This window comes from Palaemon carinicauda, chromosome 43, assembly GCF_036898095.1.
Source record: "Palaemon carinicauda isolate YSFRI2023 chromosome 43, ASM3689809v2, whole genome shotgun sequence".
Taxonomy (NCBI): domain Eukaryota; kingdom Metazoa; phylum Arthropoda; class Malacostraca; order Decapoda; family Palaemonidae; genus Palaemon; species Palaemon carinicauda.
Genome location: NC_090767.1, coordinates 55,143,857 through 55,163,300, shown reverse-complemented (window position 1 = coordinate 55,163,300; position 19,444 = coordinate 55,143,857). Strand labels below are relative to the sequence as shown.

The 19,444-nt window shown below is 49.8% G+C and overlaps 1 protein-coding gene across 12 annotated transcripts in view; it reads left to right on the top strand.

Annotated features, from left to right (window-relative positions):
• The window catches only part of LOC137633460 (ADP/ATP translocase 3-like), a 387,552-nt gene that overhangs the window by 332,409 nt on the left and 35,699 nt on the right, over nucleotides 1-19,444 (top strand). The window lies entirely within an intron of this gene.

Sequence of the window (19,444 nt, the reverse complement as noted above, 5' to 3'; positions counted from 1 at the left end):
CGGGCAACAAGCTTCTCCCACCTCCTCGTGTACAGCAGAGGAGGTACTTCGAGATCTTAGAGGAGCCTTGTTTAGCTCTTCCCCTTCACCATTTTTTAGAAGAGCTTACCAAGGGAGTCCCTCTTGAGAGACTCTCCAACCGGCAGGTCTCATTCTTGGTGACTGAGATCCTTAATCGGGAGAAAGTTGTGAAGTGTGCCATGTAGGCCACTTCGTGGCTGGATATATGGTTAGGGACCTTAGGTATCCTGATACGTTCGGAGGATTTATTCAAAGAACGTACCGGGAAAGCTTTGGAGACCTTTTTACTCTCAGGCACTCGCACGATCGAGTTTCTGGCCCACCAAGTCTTGAACTTGTGGGCAAACACCATCCTGAAACGTCGGGATGCGGTGTCTGAGAGGTTCCATCAGAAGGTCCCTAGCACCGAGATAAGCAGGCTCAGACATTCTTCCGTGATGGGAACGAACCTGTTTCAGCCTAAGGACGTGGAGCATGCCGCTGAGAGGCGGAGGAAGTCCCACCAAGACTCCTTCCTACAGAGGGCTTTGACATCCAAGACCTATAAGCCTCCAGCACCCCAGCAGCCCCGTCCCACCAAGACCACGAAACCGACAACGGCAGCGAAGACAGTGGTGTCTAAGCCCTTTGGCGAGAAGCCCTCCAGGGGAGGGAAGAATCCTAGAGGGAGCAGCCGAGGCCGCAAACGCTAGGATTGGCAGTCCCCCTGCATGTCCACCAGTGGGGGGATGCCTTCAAAGTTGCGCAGACAGGTGGCAGCAACTCGGGGCCAATTCCTGGACGATTTCCGTAATCAGTCAGGGATATCACGTCCCGTTCACAACATCTATACCTCCCCTGACGACAAATCTAGTGTCATTGAGCTCCCTTGCCATGGGATCAGCAAGGGGCAGGCCCTTTGGGCAGAAGTCCAGACCATGTTGAAGAAGGGCGCTCTCCATGAGGTCCTCGACGGGTCCCCAGGCTTCTTCAGTCGACTCTTTCTTGTAAAGAAGGCGTCTGGATGCTGGAGGCCAGTCATCGACCTCTCGGCCTCTCGGCTCTGAACAAGTTTGTCAAGCAAACTCCGTTCAGCATGGAGACCGCAGACACGGTCAGACTTGCAGTGACACCTCAAGACTTCATGTGTACACTGGATCTGAAGGACGCATACTTCCAGATCCCAATCCATCCGTCTTCAAGGAAGTACTTAAGATTCAGCCTAGACAACAAGGAGTACCAGTTCAAGGTGCTGTGTTTCGGTCTCTCCACAGCACCACAGGTTTTCACCAGAGAGTTCACCCTAATATCGTCGTGGGCACACAGGATCAGCATCCGTCTCCTCCGTTATCAGGATGACTGGCTGATCCTAGCAGACTGAGTCATCCCTTCTTCAACACCGAGACAAACTTCTGGGACTTTGCCAGGATTTGGGGATCATGGTAAATCTCGAGAAGTCCTCTCTGCTTCCCACTCAAAGACTGGTATACCTAGGCATGATTATAGACACCAATCTCCACAAAGCCTTTCCATCAGACGACAGGATAGCAAAGCTGAGGAGGGTCGCAAGCCCTTTTCTCAGATGAGAAGAGCTTCCAGTCCAATCGTGGTTATGTCTCCTCTGTCACCTCTCATCTTTGGCTCGTCTAGTTCCCAACGGTCGCCTCAGGATGAGATCCCTCCAGTGGCGACTCAAGTCCCGGTGGAATCAAGGTTGCGATTCCCCGGACGTCATGATCCCTATGGGACCTGCGGAACGGACGGACCTCCAGTGGGGGGTGACAGACGAGAACCTACGAAGAGGAGTGGACCTTCTCGTCCTCCCTCTGGATTTGATGCTGTTTTCGGACGCCTCAAAGAAAGGGTGGGGGTCCCACGTTCTGCACCACAGGACCTCAGGCCTGTGGTCAGAATCAGAAAAGTGCCTCCATATAAATCTTCTAGAGATGAAGGCCGTTTTCTTGGCCCTTCAGCAGTTCCAACAATGCCTGGCGGGTCACTCTGTGGTGGTGATGAGCGACAACACCACAGTAGTGGCTTACATCAACAAGCAAGGAGGTACCTTTTCGAAGCAGCTATCCCATCTCGCAGTAGAGATACTGAGATGGAGCGAAGTCCACTCGATTCCACTATCGGCACGCTTCATTTCAGGCAAGAGGAATGTGCTCGCCGACAATCTGAGCAGAGCGTCTCAGATAGTGAGTACCGAGTGGTCTTTGGATCATCCAGTAGCCAACAAAGTCCTGACTTTGTGGGGTTCCCCGACTGTGGATCTGTTCGCGACAGCGTTGAACTTCAAGCTTCCACTATACTGCTCCCCAGTCCCGGATCCCAAGGCGCTCTGGCAAGATGCTTTCCAACAACGGTGGGACAACATCGATGTGTACGCCTTTTCCCCGTTCTGTCTGATGAGGAGGGTGCTCAACAAGACCAGAATATTGGTCAATCTTTCAATGACCCTCATAGCTCCGCTATGGCATCACGCGGAATGGTTTCCGGACCTTCTGCAACTCCTAACGGAACTTCCGAGAGAACTCCCTCCACGACACGATCTACTCAGACAACCACATGCCAACATCTTCCACAAAGCCGTAGCTTCGCTACGACTTCACGCCTGGAGACTATCCAGCATCTCCTTGCTGAGAGAAGATTTTTGCAACAAGTTGCGATTAGGATGTCTGGACATCTGCGAAAATCATCCGCATCTGTCTACCAGGCAAAGCGGAAAGTCTTCTGTGGTTGGTGTCGTGGAAGGGGTATCTCTTCACTCGATGCTACTATTCTGACAATAGTGGAGTTCCTCGTGTATTTGCGGGAAGAAATGCGCCTTTCAGTCTCGGCGGTGAAAGGCTATTGCTCAGCCTTAAGTCTAGCCTTCAGGCTCAAAGGAATGGACATTTCTTCCTCGCTGGAACATTCCCTACTCATATGAAGTTATGAACTTACCTGCCCTCAGTCGGAAGTGAGACCACCTCCATGGAACGTGGTTCGAGTTCTCAGGTCTCTTAAGAGACCTCCCCACGAATCATTACGCCAGGCTTCAGATCGCCACCTAACTTGGAAGACGGTGTTCCTACTAGCTTTGGCATCGGCCAAGCGAGTTGGTGAACTTCATGGTCTTTCATATGACATCGCCCATTCAAGGGGATGGGGGGAGGTAACGTTCAAATTCCGTCCCTGATTTTATTGCTAAGACTCAAAATCCGGGGGTGCCGGACCCTCGGTTCGACTCCTTCCAGATTTCGAGTCTTCGTTTTGTAACAGATGACCCAGACCATCTCCTACTGTGCCCAGTAAGGAGTCTGAGGCTATATCTCAAAAGAACGGCTGCAGTCCGTCCTCAAGTGCAAGCATTGTTTGTTAACACTGGGAGGACACAGTGGAGGGTCACCAAGAATACCATTTCGGCATGGATTCGTAGGGTGATCCATCTGTTCCTGAATCCAGACCCTCCTCTGTCACGTCGCCCTAGTGCACATGATGTCAGGGGCGTAGCTACGTCCTTGGCCTTCAAGAAGAATTTCTCATTGACGCAGGTTTTTCAGGCTGGGGTGTGGAATTGTCAGACGAACTTCACAGCCCACTACCTGCAAGACGTGACCCACAGGAGGCTCAATACATTCTCTATCGGCCCTGTGGTGGCTGCACAACAGCTGGTTTAGTACCTCAGGCTCCTTAATGGACAAGTAGCAGAAGGTTGAGGGCATTGTTACCCGGTCTTAGTCTGCATGAATGAAAAGGTTTGTCTGGCCCTTATTCTTTTCTTCATCTTCCCCTCTCTTGAGGAAAGCAGCATCCTGGGTTCTCTGCACAGCTGACCTCAAACCACTGCAGGTAAACCATGTTTCCTTGTGTTCCTAGTATTAAGCTAATACTGTCACGTACCCATACCCTGACGAGGTGGTATTGGGAGAGTCCTAGCCTAAAGTTTCCATCTAAAGGACTACAGGTCAACTTCCTAGGACGAGTCACACTTTATTATACCTTCACACACAACTTGCGTAGGCCGCAGACCTTGCGTAGCAAGGTTCCAGCGAGGTGCAGGGACTTATTGTTGAGTGTCAAATAATGAGTCCCCGGGCAAAGCCAAAATACAGTACCGGCTGGGACTTTCCACCCTTCCTAATGGGTGAGTCACCCCTATTAAATAGCGTGGTTTGTATGTCAGTTACGGAACAAATGACAAATTCGTAGATAATTTGTATTTTTCCTCACTATACAAACCTTTGGTATTTAATCAAACTTGCCCGCCAGCCATATCCCCCTTGAAGTCCTACCTCCAAGCAAAGTGACCTCAAGCACAGGTGTGTGTGTTGGGGGGGGGGTTGGTTAGCAAGCTACCCTCCCTACTCCCCGCTAACTATTGGCGGGGTAGTAAACCCTCGTTGAAATTCTAATGGCTCGTCATTTCAGCTACGCCGAAAGTAATAACCCCTATTAAATAGCTAAGGTATGTATAGTTAGGAAAAATACAAATTATCTACGAATTTGTCATTTTATTATGAAAATATCATTTTTCTGTCCATCCTTTCCTTGTGTTACTTGTGTTGCTTGTGTATTCCCGTATGGAATCCCAACGTCGTTGTCCCGGGCCCAAGGCCGGTAAGTCATGCGGGGCTTGGCTTTCTAAGCCGGATGTCGACCCGCACACATTGTGCTCCTCGTGTAGAGGCAGGGTGTCCTCGCCTGCCTCCACGTGTCCGGAGTGTGCGTCCTGGCCGGAGCTGCAGTGGACCTTGTATGCAACAAAGAAGAAAAAGGCGTCGAAGCGGTCTCCACGGAAGCCGGGTATCAGCTCGCCGTTGACGTCGCCTTCAGTTCCTTCGGAGGGAGGTTCTCCTTCCCTTTCCCCTACCCAGATTAGGGGACGAGGTAAGTCCGTTGCGGGGAAACGGCCTATTGCCGTTCCCCATGAGTCTGATGTCATTGATCTTAATTGTATTGTGCCTACGCAGATGAGTGGGGAGTCTGCTAGCGTGACGGAAGTGTGTTCCGTAGACGAGGTTCTGGTGCCCGCAGGACCAGTCTCGAGTGAAGACCTGGTGTGGGGGAGGTCAGGAACAGCTCCTTCCCCTCCATCGTGGCAGTGCTTTTCAAGAACAGCGGTTTCCAGGGGCGGGCTAGACAGAGAAAGGCAAGCCACGTGCTCTTTGGACCCCGACTCCATTGTGTGGACGGCGCCAAGGACGCCCTTCAAGTCATCCATGCGGCAAGAGGAGGAGTTTTCTGGCTGGTTTGCCACACGTGGGGCACTATGCACACCCCCGGCGCCTTCGGCTTCTCTACCGCCGGACTTCATGCAACCCATCACCCCGGTAGCACAATTACAAGCCCCTAGGTTGGTGGCAGAAGACACAGAGGACTCGGATAACTCCTCATCCTCTTCATCTACCTCGGACGTTTCATCGTCCTCCAGCTCGTCATCGTCGGAGGATTCCAGCGGCCGGGAGACGAGAAAGAAGAGAAAGAGGTCTAAGAGGAAGAAGTCGAGCTCAAACGCAGGCCCTTCGAGGAAGATGGCCAAGGTTACGAGGAGGAAGAACAAGAAGAGGAGTTCTTCCAGGAAGAAGTGGGTTAAAGTGGCTTTTCTCCCTTGCGGGTCGAACAGGGCTCTTGCCGCTCCAGTGCCTGCCTTGGTGGCCGCTGGAGCCGCTTCTGCGCCCTTGCCCAGTGTCTCTTCGGCTCCGTCCACGCGTCGGATGTACCCGTTGGCACACTTTAACTTTCACCTTGCCCTTGCCCGGCAAGTCACCGGCTCCATCTGTTCAGCGGAGGCAGCATGGTGCCCACACCCAAAGTTTCACCGGCTTCATCCAGGCATCGGATGCAGCCGCTGTCACAACAGGACAGTTACTTTCCACGGATTCCCCTGGGAGGGGGTAGATCCATGATGGCTACCTCCGCCCCGGCGGCTCTATCGCTCCGTCGAGCCAGCCGGAGGTAAGGACGGCCGCCCCCTCGGGTTCATCCGTGATTGAGGATACAGCCGACACGGAGGATCAAGTGGTAGAGGGCTTATTGGACACTGGCGAATGTTCCCCCGATGAAGTGTCCTCCTACAGGAAGGTCCTGGCACTGATCCGGCACCACCGCAGGCTAGACGAGCCTAAACCGTCATCAGAACAGGCTTGGCTTTGGGGTTGGGAAGAATGGTAGAAAATCCAGTTCAACAGAAACCATCCTTAACCCTACCTCTGGCTCTGGACGTGGCCCTGGGCATGGATCACGTCGACTGGTTTGTCGCAGGGCATAAGAACTCCCTAAGAGCCCAAGGGTCCTTCAAGCTTCTGCCTGGACTGAGGACCCAGAAAAAGTTTTATGTGCCGGACGGTCGTCATGCGGGACCTCGGACGTTGCAAGAAGCCGTCGCGACGTCAAACCAGGGCAGTGCGGATGACAGGAGCCTTTACTGCCCCAGTGGTCTTCTCTCAGGCGGAGACCGCTATGATGGAGGACACATCACAGGATATCATAAATGTGACCTCCTGGCTGGACTGGTGGGCATGTACCCTGGCAGGGTTCCAGCTCTCCCACGATCTCTCAGTGCCGGAGAATCAGGCCCTACTACAAGAACTCATACGTTCGGGAGGGAAGGCCATGAAGTTCTTACATTCCAGTCCCTGACCCAGACGGCAAACTGGGTGTTAAGGAGGAGAGAGACGATTCCGAACAGGCTCCCCGTAGACTTCCCGAACGTGAGGCAAAGTTCCTGAGAAATGCTCCGGTGTGGGGTGAGACCTTGTTCCCCCTTCAGACAGTAGCGGAAACGATGGAGAGAGTGGGGAAGCTTAAAAGACTTGACGGAGCCCAGACAGCCAGCGGCAAGACGTCTTCCCCATAGGAGACCATCGGTGGACGGGGCCTACCCACCTACACCACCAGCTAGACAGGAGGCCCCCTCCCCTTCCTGGCATCAATCCCCGCGGCCCTCCCGCAGAAGTGGTGCCCCAGCCCAGGCCTCCTTTAGGCAGAAATACGCCGGTTCAAGACGAGGTCGCTCAAACTGTCTCTCCAGAAGGAGATAGGAAGGGAGGCCCCCTACACCTTCCCACGACACAGGTGGGGGGATGCCTCAAACGTTATTGGCAAGCATGGCGGGACAACGGTGTTGACCCGTGGTCCGTGACAGTCCTCAGAGAGGGATACAGGATTCCCTTGTTGACAGACCAGCCCACTCTGATTCCCGAACATCGGGCAGAGTGGCTGGCACCCAAGGATCACAAGAAGAGAGCAGCCTTGCAGGAGGAGGTGTCAGCCATGTTGAACAAGGGAGCACTGCAACCCGTCCAGGAATCGTCCCCGCTCTATAGCAGGCTCTTCCTGGTAGAGAAAGCTACGGGAGGTTGGAGATCAGTTATCGACCTCTTGGCCCTGAACAAATTCATCAAGAAGACATCCTTCAAGATGGACACGCCAAAGTCGGTACTGGCAGCCTTGAGAGAAGGGGATTTCATGATGTCCCTGGACCTCAACGACGCCTACTTTCAGATCCCCGTTCACCCCTCCACCAGGAAGCTCCTCAGGGTGAAGTGGGGATCCCAGTCTCTACAGTTCAGGACCCTTTGCTTCGGCCTGTCTACGGCTCCTCAGGTGTTCACGAGGATGTTCACCGTGGTTTCAGCCTGGGCACACAAGCAGGGCATCAGGCTGATCAGGTATCTCGACGACTGGTTGCTGCTTTCAGCCTCAGAGGCAGCCTTAAAGGAGCAGGGGGCAAAGCTGTTACAGTTCTGCAGAGAACTGGGGGTTACCATCAATTTAGAGAAGTCCCAGTTAGTCCCCACCACCTGGATGACGTACCTAGGGATGGTCCTGGACTCCCAGTTAGCAAGGGTATTCCCCTCTCAAGAGAGGCTGGACAATCTGGATCATGTGATACGACCATTCCTAACAAATGCACCAAGGAGAGCCAAGGATTGGCAGAGACTCGCGGGCCACCTGGTCTCGCTGGAGAAGCTAGTTCCTCAGGGGAGACTCAAGCTGAGGCCTGTCCAGTGGAATCTGAAGGACCTCTGGTCACCGGGAGACCCGCCTTAGGACTTAGTCAGGATGACTCCGGCCGCCAGGAACATGCCCCTCTGGTGGTCCGACAGGGCGAACACCCTACGGGGGTTGCCGTTCGCGTCCGCTCCTCCGGAGATGTTGCTCTTCACGGACGCGTCAAAGGAGGGGTGGGGAGCCCATCTGCTCGAAGAGACAGCAAAGGGAAAGTGGTCCTCGGAGGAGAAGCTCCTCTACATAAACCTGCTCGAGCTTCTGGTGGCTCAAAAGGCCCTCGCAATATTCGCCCATCGCCTTCAGGGAAACACAATAGCCCTCATGTGCGACAACGCCACCGTGGTGGCCTACATAAAGAAACAAGGAAGATTGAAGTCTAGGGAGCTGTGCGATCTCACGTCTCAGATCCTGGAATGGGCCGAGAGGAATCACATCATTCTCACAGCCAGGTTCATTCTGGGGAAGAGAAACGTTCTAGCCAACGGTCTCAGCAGGGCAGGGCAAGTAGTGGGGTCGGAGTGGTCCCTACACCCGCAAGTGGCCCAGAAGGTCCTCCAGTTGTGGGGCTCACCAGTGATAGACCTGTTCACCACGAGGCTCAACACTAAGCTCCCCGTTCTATTCTCCTGTGCCAGACCCGGCAGCAGCGTTCGAGGACGCCTTCCAGCACTTATGGGATGGACTCGACGTGTATGCCTTTCCCCCCTTCGGGATTCTCAGGCAGGTGTTCAACAGGCTCAGATAATCAAGGGCTACAAGGATGACTTTGGTAGCGCCCTGGTGGCCAGAGAGGGAGTGGTACGCGGATCTACAGGACCTGGCCACCCTTCCTCCGTGGCCCCTGCCAATGAGCGAAGATGTGCTGCACCAGCCCCACTTTCGAAGGTTTCACGAAAACCCTCAGTGCCTTCAGCTACACGCTTGGAAGTCATCGAGCGTCTATTAAGGAAAGAAGGATACTCGGAGAAGACAGCTTCGAGGATGTCAGGGTACCTTCGGAAGTCCTCGAGCGTGGTGTACCAGGCCAAGTGGGCCACGTTTGTGAAGTGATGTGCCACACAGAATCTGAGACCTCTGGATGCATCAGTCCACAAGATTGCAGACTTCCTGGTCCACCTGAGGGACGACCAAGGGGTCTCCATTCCAGCCATCAAGGGGGTCCGAGCGGCTCTGGGTCAGGTATTTCAACTCAGAGGCATCGACCTGGGGGCCTCTCGCCAGATTTCCATGCTCATCAGAAGTTTCGAGCAATCTTGTTCCCCCCGCGCCTCTTGGGTCCCGCAGTGGGACGTGGCCAAGGTTCTCAAGGTTTTGACAAGGCGTCCCTTCGAACCCCTCTATGATATCCTGGATAAAGACCTCACCCTCAAGACAGTGTTCTTACTAGCTCTAGCCTCAGCCAAGAGTGTGAGTGAACTCCACGGCTTGTTGTTCGAGGTCTTGACTTGAAAGGATGGAACGACCTGTCCTTTAAGTTTCTGCCTGAATTTGTGGCCAAGACTCAGAACCCGGCCATTGCAGACCCGAGGTTCGAGGGGTTCTCGGTCCCGGCGATCCCTCACTCAGACAACCCGGAAGACTTGCTCCTGTGCCCAGTGAGAACAGTCAGGAAATACCTTAGCAGGACAGCCAGACTCCGGCCGGCCATCAAAAGTCTGTTTGTCTCCTCAGGCCCAGTAAAGAGGGCGGTGTCAAAGAACACGATCTCCTTCTGGCTTCGGCAAGTCATCAAGAGAGCTTCCGACAGTGAGGGGTCTGCAGTCCCTGGTACCCCGCGACCCCATGATATTAGATGTCTTAGCACTTCTTTGCCATTTGACAGCAACATGGCAGTAGGTCAAATCATGCGAGCAGGCACATGGTCCAGGCAGTCCACCTTTATGGCCCACTACCTGAAAGACTGTACAAGGAAGTCCCTGGACTCCTTCTCCATTGGACCAGTGATTTCCGCCATGCAACAAGTTTAAAGCTGAAAGCCCCGGGTAGCCCGAGGGAAGTAATTGCAAGCGACACAAGTTTCCTCCTTCCTCCCCTTCCTTGCTACCCTTTTTCCCTTTCCTTTCCTCCTCCCATGTGAGAGATGGATGTTGTGGAAGCCCATGTCCGGATTATGCATAAAAGTGTGTTATACAAACAGGTAGACTTTAGCGTGCTTCCCCCGACTCTCCTACCCTGTCCGTTGTGTCGTCTGGGCCTAGCCTCCTATCTAGGTCCCGTGTCCTGGAATGGTAGTGGTGGGTCTTCCGGCCTGTAAGTCCAGCCCCGCCTCCTAAAGTGTAAGTCTCCTAAGAAAGTAGTTCGAGGTAAGTACTCCGTGTTGGAACAAATCACAAATTTTAAGTGATTTGTATTTCTCCCTAACAGTACTTACCTCGAACTACTTTCGGGTTATTGCCCACCCATCCTACTCCGGGTGCCTTACAGGAGTTCGAACTAGTACCTAACATACGCTTACTGGCGACACAGACCTAGTAGCGCACTCTCGCGCGCTGACCCCGGGTCGCCTCAGGGCGAGTATCCATCCGCCACGGAGGGACCCGACAAGGGAAAACGGAGATAGGGGGAACTGCGCAAAACTCTTGGTGGGTTAGGGAGGAGATCCCAGATACTCCTAAGAAAGTAGTTTGAGGTAAGTACTGTTAGGAAAAATACAAATGACTTGAAATTTGTGATTTTAGACGTTCTAATGATAACCGCGTGTAATTTCGAGTACTATATTTAAAATAGAAAATGTTGATAACATGCAATTTATGGAAGCATAAAGTATTTTTGTTATAGAGAAGTATTGTCAATTGACTGTATAATGCGAGAAACGGGGCACCATTTAGCAATGTCCAGCTGGCGTTGTTTTACCTGGTTCCTCTTGCCTTGAGCTGTGGCATAAGTTTTTCAATGCCGAATTTAAGAAAGGTAAAATTGGTTGCCGTTATTATAATTGTTAGGCAGTAATTTATTAGTAGAGTTTTTAATGTCCCTCAGTGTACTATTGTTTTGGTCGTAAGTTTTAATCAAATTACTTGAATCTTTTAGTCTGTAATCTGCCCACGCATGCTGTACTGACCTGCCAGGTGAACCCCATACCTGTCAGAATCGAGAGCTGTGCGAGAGAAATTTCCATTGCATTAAGGTCAGGCAATTTGCTTCTATAGTTTCTTGCCAGGTGCGTTGTGGAAACAGTGGGACGAATGCGATTGTCGGAGTAGAAAGGGGCAAGGGAGTTTTTGCCTCTTCTTCCTTTAGCAATATTACAGTCTAGGCATTTTTTCCATTTTGACCAGTGTCGCAAATGTTCCTTCAGACTGTGCTTTCAGGAGTAACACCAATGCCCTAATTTCATATAGTTATGCATTTTAATTTTAAAATCATTCCAGTTGCATAATCTTTATTCCTTTCATAAAATTTGGGGTTTAGTGGCCATAAAATGAAAAAATGCTCAAAGTAATTCCTTATCTTCTAGACTATTTCTTTGCAAAAAAAGTTCCTATTGGTATTATGTGCAAGATATAAAAAATGATATGCATTCTTTTACTACAGATTCAGTGACAGTTTTGTGTTTATCCCTATATGAAATCTCTTCCTGAGTTGTCTACCGTGAGTGGCTTCTCAATATTATCTAGTTAACCCAATGACTATGATTCAATTTCACCAAACGCAGAGTTTAAACGTACTACTAATGTTGATAACCTTGAACAGGCTCAAGTAAATTGGTTGAAACGTTTTGTGAATTTAGTTAAAATGTTGCTAGTTTGGCCATTCTTTCAACTTGTTTTAAATTGTCATGACTTGTCAGTATAGAGGTACTGTGGGCAAATATTGACAGAATAATTTAGAACCAGTATTAATCATTAGATATTAAAAATTACTGAAAAGTACTATTAGTAATTCACAAGAAACCTTATTGAAATATCTTGGTTTTTTAAAATGGTATCAGGTTTTAAGTACTGTATTTTGTTTTCAGAATGTTAGGGGGAAGACCTTTGTCGGTTTCATATTGGAACCCACTAGCGATGTAGTGTCGGTTCTTACCGATCTTTGTCCTATTGCCTTTAGCTATGATGTTCGTCTAGGTATTGCATTATAGCCATTTGCAAAGTCCTGGAACTAATTTTCATTCTGAATGTCCAGAGGTTTTGAATACTGAATTTTAAATATTTAACTTAGCCGGTGAATATATAATAGCTGCTGCTCCAGCGGCTCGACAGAAAAACACACAAAAACTTGCGAGCGATCGCTATGAAGGTTGCGGGTGTGCCCACCAGCGCCAACTATCGGCCAGATACCACACATGCATGTAAACAAGCCTCAATTCTTCTCTGTCGGCCTTAACGACAAGACGTATCATTACTCGCTGTAAAACCTGGAGTTTTCTCAACAGACTTGGTGAAGTACTTCATTTTGGTTTGAGCTTTCGCAGTGCAGGTGTTTTATCCTCAACTTAAACTCTTGAACTCTTTTTGGACAGATTTAATTGTTGATGACTTTGGATTGTTTTTTGGACTTTCTTTGACTTTTTCAAAATGGCAGACCCTTCTCAAATTCCTAGATTTCGTAAGTGTAATGCTAGGGATTGCAATAGGCGTCTTCCAAAGGCCTCTCTCGACCCACATACTGTGTGTTCTAATTGTCGGGGTAAAACCTGTCAATTAGGAGATCGGTGTGAGGAGTGCGTGGGCCTTTCGGAATTCGATTGGCTTGAATATGACAAGTATTCTCGTAAGCTAGAGAGAGATAGGGTGAGGAGAAGTTCCTCTAGATCGGTAGATTTTTCCTCTCCCCATGCCCCTGAACCTAATCCTTCCCCTGTAGTAGTTGTGCCTGAACCCTCTACTAGCACTCAGGAACCATCAATGCGGGATATGTTACGTGCCATTCATGCTTTGGGTGAAAGAGTTGAGTCGTTAGCTACAGATCGTAATCAACTCATGGCTGACGTTAAAGAGTTAAGTGTCAGAGTGCCACAGCGGAAAATCGTGGGAAAGTGATTAGTGCGCAAAGTGTTTTCAGTGTTGCGACCGAGGGTTCGTCTGTTCGTGCCTGTCGTTCGCCTAGTCCGGGACCTCTTGCAAGCTCCCAAGCCCAGGGGAGAAGTAATGTCGTACGACTTATGGGTTCGAGAGGCCTTGATCAGCGAACAGACGTTCCCTCTATGGTAACAGGCGTGTCTCATCAAGACCGCCCCTACCATAAGACGAGAGAGACCATTTTCTCCTCGTCATCCGAAGGCTTTTCGCATAAGAAACCGTGGAGCAAGGTTTCAAGGCCCTTAAAGAGAAAGTCGGTCCCTTCAGGACAGGTCCAGCGTCCTGGTTGTAGCCATTGGGACAGCTCTGACCCTTTGCAGTCATCGGAAGACTGCTCGCCGCCTAAGCAGAAACGTTACACAGGCTCCGAGAGTCTTGGTGTAGGCAAGGGTTTGCAGTTACAGACGTTACCCTCGTCTTTTTCCGCACCCATTCCCGTTGATCCTAAATGGGTTGTACTGCAAGACATGCAGATCAAGCTCGCCTCCCTTATGGAAGACTATTCTGCTGAAAAGGTTCACGATGATCCTCGCCGCTTAGCTAATCAAGATCCTGGCCTTCAGCCGCCAAAACGAGCCTTTGCTCGTCCTGTTGACGTTGGCGTTACTAAGTCACGTCAGTCACGCTTTGTAGAGCCTCACTTGATGCAGTCCCGTGTTGACTTTCAGCCGCATATGGACGTTCAGCCGCTTCCTAATGCTCTTGTTGACGTTCAGGACGTTCGCCAACCAGCGGAGTTGACTTGTTTTGACGCTGAGCGTCAAACACCGCAGTCAAGAGTTGTTTTGACTGCTCAGTCTAGGCAGTCAAGGCAGTCTCGAGTTGACGTCGAGCGTCCTCCCGCTCCTGTTGTTGTTGACAGTCAGGCTGTTAAGCAGTTACATGACGTAGGGTCCTGGACTGCTACTGATGCACCAGTGCGTGTTGACTCTGCGTGTCAAGCATTGCCAACCCCTTTGCTTGTTACTCAGCAGTTGTCGGACGAAGATCCTTCAGATGAGGACGTTGCTGATCCTCATCATGATGATCATCCTTCGTATGTAGACGAACCTAAGACGGTTCCTCCTTCGATGGACTTTAAGAAAGTCATGTTGATTTTCAAGGATCTTTTTCCCGATCACTTTGTTACCGTTGCTCCTCGTTCGCCACCGTCTGAGTTTACTCTAGGCTTACCTGCTAACATGCCAGCCTTTACTAAGCTAGTGCTTTCTTGCTCTTCCAAGAGGGCTTTACGACTTTTAGGCGACTGGTTAGATACCAGGAGGAGTCTGGGGAAGACGGCCTTTGCCTTCCCTCCTTCAAAGCTCTCGTCTAGATCGAGCGTCTGGTATGCCACGGGAGAAGTTCTCGGCTTGGGAGTCCCTGCCTCTGCCCAGGGTGACTTCTCAAGCCTCGTAGACTCTCCCCGCCGCCTAGCCATGAGAGGCTCGAAGATTAGTTGGTCCTCCTCGGACCTTGACCATCTGCTTAAAGGCGTATACAGGGCCTTTGAAGTATTCAACTTTCTTGACTTGTCATTAGGAGCTTTAAGTAGGAAAATCTCGTCTGCTGACAGAGATGTTTCCTTACTTATCATGTCATGTATGGATAAAGCCATCCGCGATGGTTCCAATGAGCTCGCCTCCACTTTTACGTCGGGAGTCTTAAAGAAGCGAGATTCCCTTTGCTCTTTTCTTTCGCCAGGAGTTACTCCCTGTCAGAGATCAGAACTGCTCTTTGCTCCCTTATCAGCGTCCTTGTTTCCTCAACAACTGGTTAAGGATATAGCTTCTTCGCTTGTGCAGAAGGACACCCATGACTTGATGGCGTCCTCTGCTCGCAAAGGGACTCCTTCTACATCCTTTGCTGTAAGACCCAGGATCGAGACTCCGGCATCCAGATTTATCCCGCCCTTTCGTGGCAGAGCTCCCAGCAGGGGAAGCGCTCGTGCCGAGGGAAAGAGAGGTAAGAAGAGAGGAGCCAAGTCCGCACGTGGCAGAGTCTAACTGCCCACAGCCTCAGACAGCGGTAGGAGCCAGATTGAAGAGCTTCTGGCAGGCCTGGGAGAAGAGGGGCGCAGACCAAGAGTCTGTTCGGTTGCTCAGAGAGGGGTACAAAATTCCGTTTGTACGCAAACCTCCTCTAGTGACAACTCCCATAGACCTCTCTCCCAGGTACCGAGAGGAGTCAAAGAGACAAGCCCTAAACCAAGAAGTGTCTCTGTTGCTAGAGAAGGGAGCGGTGGTGAAAGTCTCGGACCTTCAATCACCGTGGTTTTACAACCGTCTCTTCCTAGTCCCAAAGAAGACAGGAGGTTGGAGACCGGTGCTAGACGTCAGTGCGCTCAACATTTTTGTTACGAAAACAAAGTTCACTATGGAGACCACGAAGTCAGTCTTAGCAGCGGTCAGAAAGGGAGACTGGATGGTCTCTCTCGACCTACGAGATGCGTACTTCCACATTCCTATACACCCAGATTCCCAACCGTTTCTGAGGTTTGTTTTCAGGAATGTGGTATACCAGTTTCGGTCCCTGTGCTTTGGCCTCAGTCCTGCTCCTCTCGTGTTTACGAGGCTCATGAGGAATGTGGCAAAATTCCTCCATTTATCGGGAATCCGAGCCTCCCTGTACTTGGACGACTGGCTTCTCAGGGCATCGTCCAGTCATCGCTGTCTGCAGGATCTTCATTGGACGTTGGATCTGACCAAGGAATTGGGACTTTTGGTCAACCTAGAAAAGTCCCAGCTGATCCCATCCCAAACTATTCTATATTTAGGGATGGAGATTCGCAGTCCAGTTTTTCGGGCTTTTCCGTCTGCCACCCGAATAGATCAAGCCCTGCTCAAAGTCCAACTAATGCTGAAGAGAGAACGGTGCTCAGTCAGGAATTGGATGAGTCTCGTAGGAACTCTATCATCCCTGGAGCAGTTTGTCTCGCTAGGAAGACTATACCTTCGGCCTCTCCAGTTCCATCTAGCCTTTCACTGGAACAAGGACAAGACGTTAGAGACGGTATCAATCCCGGTCTCCGAACCAGTAAAGGCATGCCTGAAATGGTGGAACAGCAATATCAGTCTGAGAGAGGGACTATCCCTAGTAGTCAAGAACCCAAACCACGTGTTGTTCTCAGACGTGTCGGATTTGGGTTGGGCTGCGACCCTGGACGGTCGGGAATGCTCAGGTCTGTGGACCTCAAGTCAGAGGAGCATGCACGTCAACGGCAAGGAGCTATTGGCAGTCCACTTGGCCTTGATGAAATTCGAAAGTCTCCTTCGAAACAAAGTGGTAGAGGTCAACTCCGAGAATACCACAGCTTTAGCGTACATTTCCAAGCAAGGAGGCACACACTCCCTCACGCTGTACGAGATCGCAAGGGACCTGCTCATTTGGTCAAGAAATCGAGGCATCTCCCTGTTAACGAGATTTATCCAGGGCGACTTGAACGTCTTGGCAGACTGTCTCAGTCGGAGGGGTCAGGTGATTCCCACGGAATGGACCCTCCACAAGGACGTGTGCAAGAGTCTTTGGGCGACTTGGGGTCAACCCACCATAGACCTCTTTGCCACCTCGATGACCAAGAGACTTCCAATCTATTGCTCTCCAGTCCCAGATCCAGAAGCAATACACATAGACGCATTTCTACTAGATTGGTCTCATCTGGACTTATATGCATTCCCACCATTCAAGATTGTCAACAAGGTACTGCAGAAGTTCGCCTCTCACGAAGGGACAAGGTTGACGTTGGTTGCTCCCCTCTGGCCCGCGAGAGAGTGGTTCACCGAGGTACTTCGATGGCTGGTAGACTTTCCAAGAAGTCCTCCTCTAAGGGTAGATCTATTACGTCAGCCCCACGTAAAGAATGTTCATCAAAGCCTCCCCGCTCTTCGTCTGACAGCCTTCAGACTATCGAGAGACTCTCAAGAGCTCGAGGCTTTTCGAAGGAGGCAGCCAGTGCGATTGGAAGAGCGAGGAGAGCTTCTACCATTAGAGTATACCAGTCGAAGTGGGAAGTCTTTCGAGACTGGTGCAAGTCAGCATCTGTGTCCTCGTCCAGTACCTCTGTAGCCCAAATCGCAGATTTTCTTTTACATCTGAGAAATGTTCGCTCCCTCTCAGCTCCCACGATTAAGGGCTACAGGAGCATGTTGGCTTCGGTCTTTCGTCATAGAGGCTTAGATCTTTCCAACAATAAAGATCTCCAAGATCTCCTTAAGTCTTTCGAGACCTCTAAGGAACGTCGTTTGGCTACTCCTGGATGGAACTTAGACGTGGTCCTAAGGTTCCTCATGTCAGACAGGTTTGAGCCATTACATTCAGCCTCCCTGAAGGATCTCACTCTCAAGACACTTTTCCTAGTGTGCTTGGCTTCGGCAAAAAGGGTCAGTGAACTTCATGCCTTCAGTAAGAACATCGGCTTTTCTACAGAAAAAGCCACATGTTCACTTCAACTTGGTTTCCTGGCCAAAAATGAACTGCCTTCTCGTCCTTGGCCTAAATCTTTTGATATACCTTGCTTATCAGAGATCGTAGGCAACGAACTGGAAAGAGTGCTATGTCCTGTTAGAGCTCTTAAGTTCTACTTAGCCCGTACTAAGTCCTTACGAGGTAGATCTGAGGCATTATGGTGCTCAGTTAAGAAACCATCATTGCCTATGTCAAAGAATGCTTTGTCATATTTTATCAGATTTTTAATACGAGAGGCTCATTCTCACTTGAATGAGAAAGCCCGATGTTTGCTTAAGGTTAAGACGCACGAAGTAAGAGCTATAGCAACCTCCGTGGCCTTTAAGCAAAATAGATCTCTGCAAAGTATTATGGACGCGACCTTTTGGAGAAGCAAGTCGGTATTCGCGTCATTTTACTTAAAAGATGTCCAGACTCTTTACGAGGACTGCTACACACTGGGTCCATTCGTTGCAGCGAGTGCAGTAGTGGGTGAGGGTTCTACCACTACATTACCCTAATTCCAATATCCTTTTAATCTGTCTCTTGAAATGTTTTTAATCTTGTTTTTGGGTTGTACAGAAGGCTAAGAAGCCTTTCGCATCCTGGTTGATTTGGCGGGTGGTCAAAGTCATTTCTTGAGAGCGCCCAGATTAGGGGTTTGATGAGGTCCTGTTGTATGGGTTGCAGCCCTTGATACTTCAGCTCCTGGGAGTCTTGCAGCATCCTAAGAGGATCGCTGGGCTTCGTGAGGAAGACAGACTAACAAGGCAGAGTAATCGTCTAAGTCAACTTCCTTACCAGGTACCTATATATTTGGGTTTTGTTATGTTATAACTCAAAAACTCTAAGCATATATGCTGTAAACTTAATTAACTCTGGTCTCTACCCACCACCATGGGTGTGAATCAGCTATTATATATTCACCGGCTAAGTTAAATATTTAAAAATGATATTTTAATTATAAAATAAATTTTTGAATATACTTACCCGGTGAATATATAAATTAAAGGCCCCCCCTTCCTCCCCAATAGAGACGCAGCGGGATGAGAAGAATTGAGGCTTGTTTACATGCATATGCGGTATCTGGCCAATAGTTGGCGCTGGTGGGCACACCCGCAACCTTCATAGCGATCGCTCGCGAGTTTTTGTGTGTTTTTCTGTCGAGCCGCTGGAGCAGCAGCTATTATATATTCACCGGGTAAGTATATTCAAAAATTGGTACCAACTAGCAATTAGTGTCGCTTGTTGCCGAACTTTGTCCTATTGCCTTTAGCTATGATGTTCGTCTAGGTATACGACAGCATTATCCTAGCCATTCTCAAAGTCCTGGAACTAATGTTTATTCTGAATGTCCAGAGGTTTTGAATACTGAATTTAAAGAATTAGTCACAGTGATATTTTGTACAGTAGTCGTTAATTTAGTATCAAATTTTTAATCTCCCTCGGTGTAATATTTTTTTCTGTCCTTTGGTCTACTCCGAAACTTAATTAATAAAAGATTGCAACAAAATTCTTGCATTTGGAGATCTTGAATCTATCCACGCATGCTTAACTGACCTGCCAGGTGACTCCCAGATCTGTCAGAATCGAGAGCTGTGCGAGATAAACTCCTTCGCATTAAGGTCAGGCAATTGCTTATGTAGTTTCCTTCCAGGTGCGTTGTGGAGACAGAGGGACGAGTATGAATGAGGTTGTCCGAAGAGTAGAAAAGGAACAAGGAGGGGGACTTGAAAGGCCCTAACCATGGTGCTTTCAGTGTTCCTCTAGCTGTGAACTATATGCATTTCATTTGTTTTACTGTTCAGTTTCAAGGCCCCAAATTTTTACTCTGCAACTCTTTCATCTATTTAAAGTTCCATCTTCTAGGGGGGGTATAGTGGCGTAAATTTACCTCGTGAGGTGTACTGTATGCATAATTAAGGGTCTTGTAGTAACCTATTTGCTTTTATTTTTTAGTCGTGCGTCAAATACCGTTTCATTTCTTGCACCTTAATGTCCAA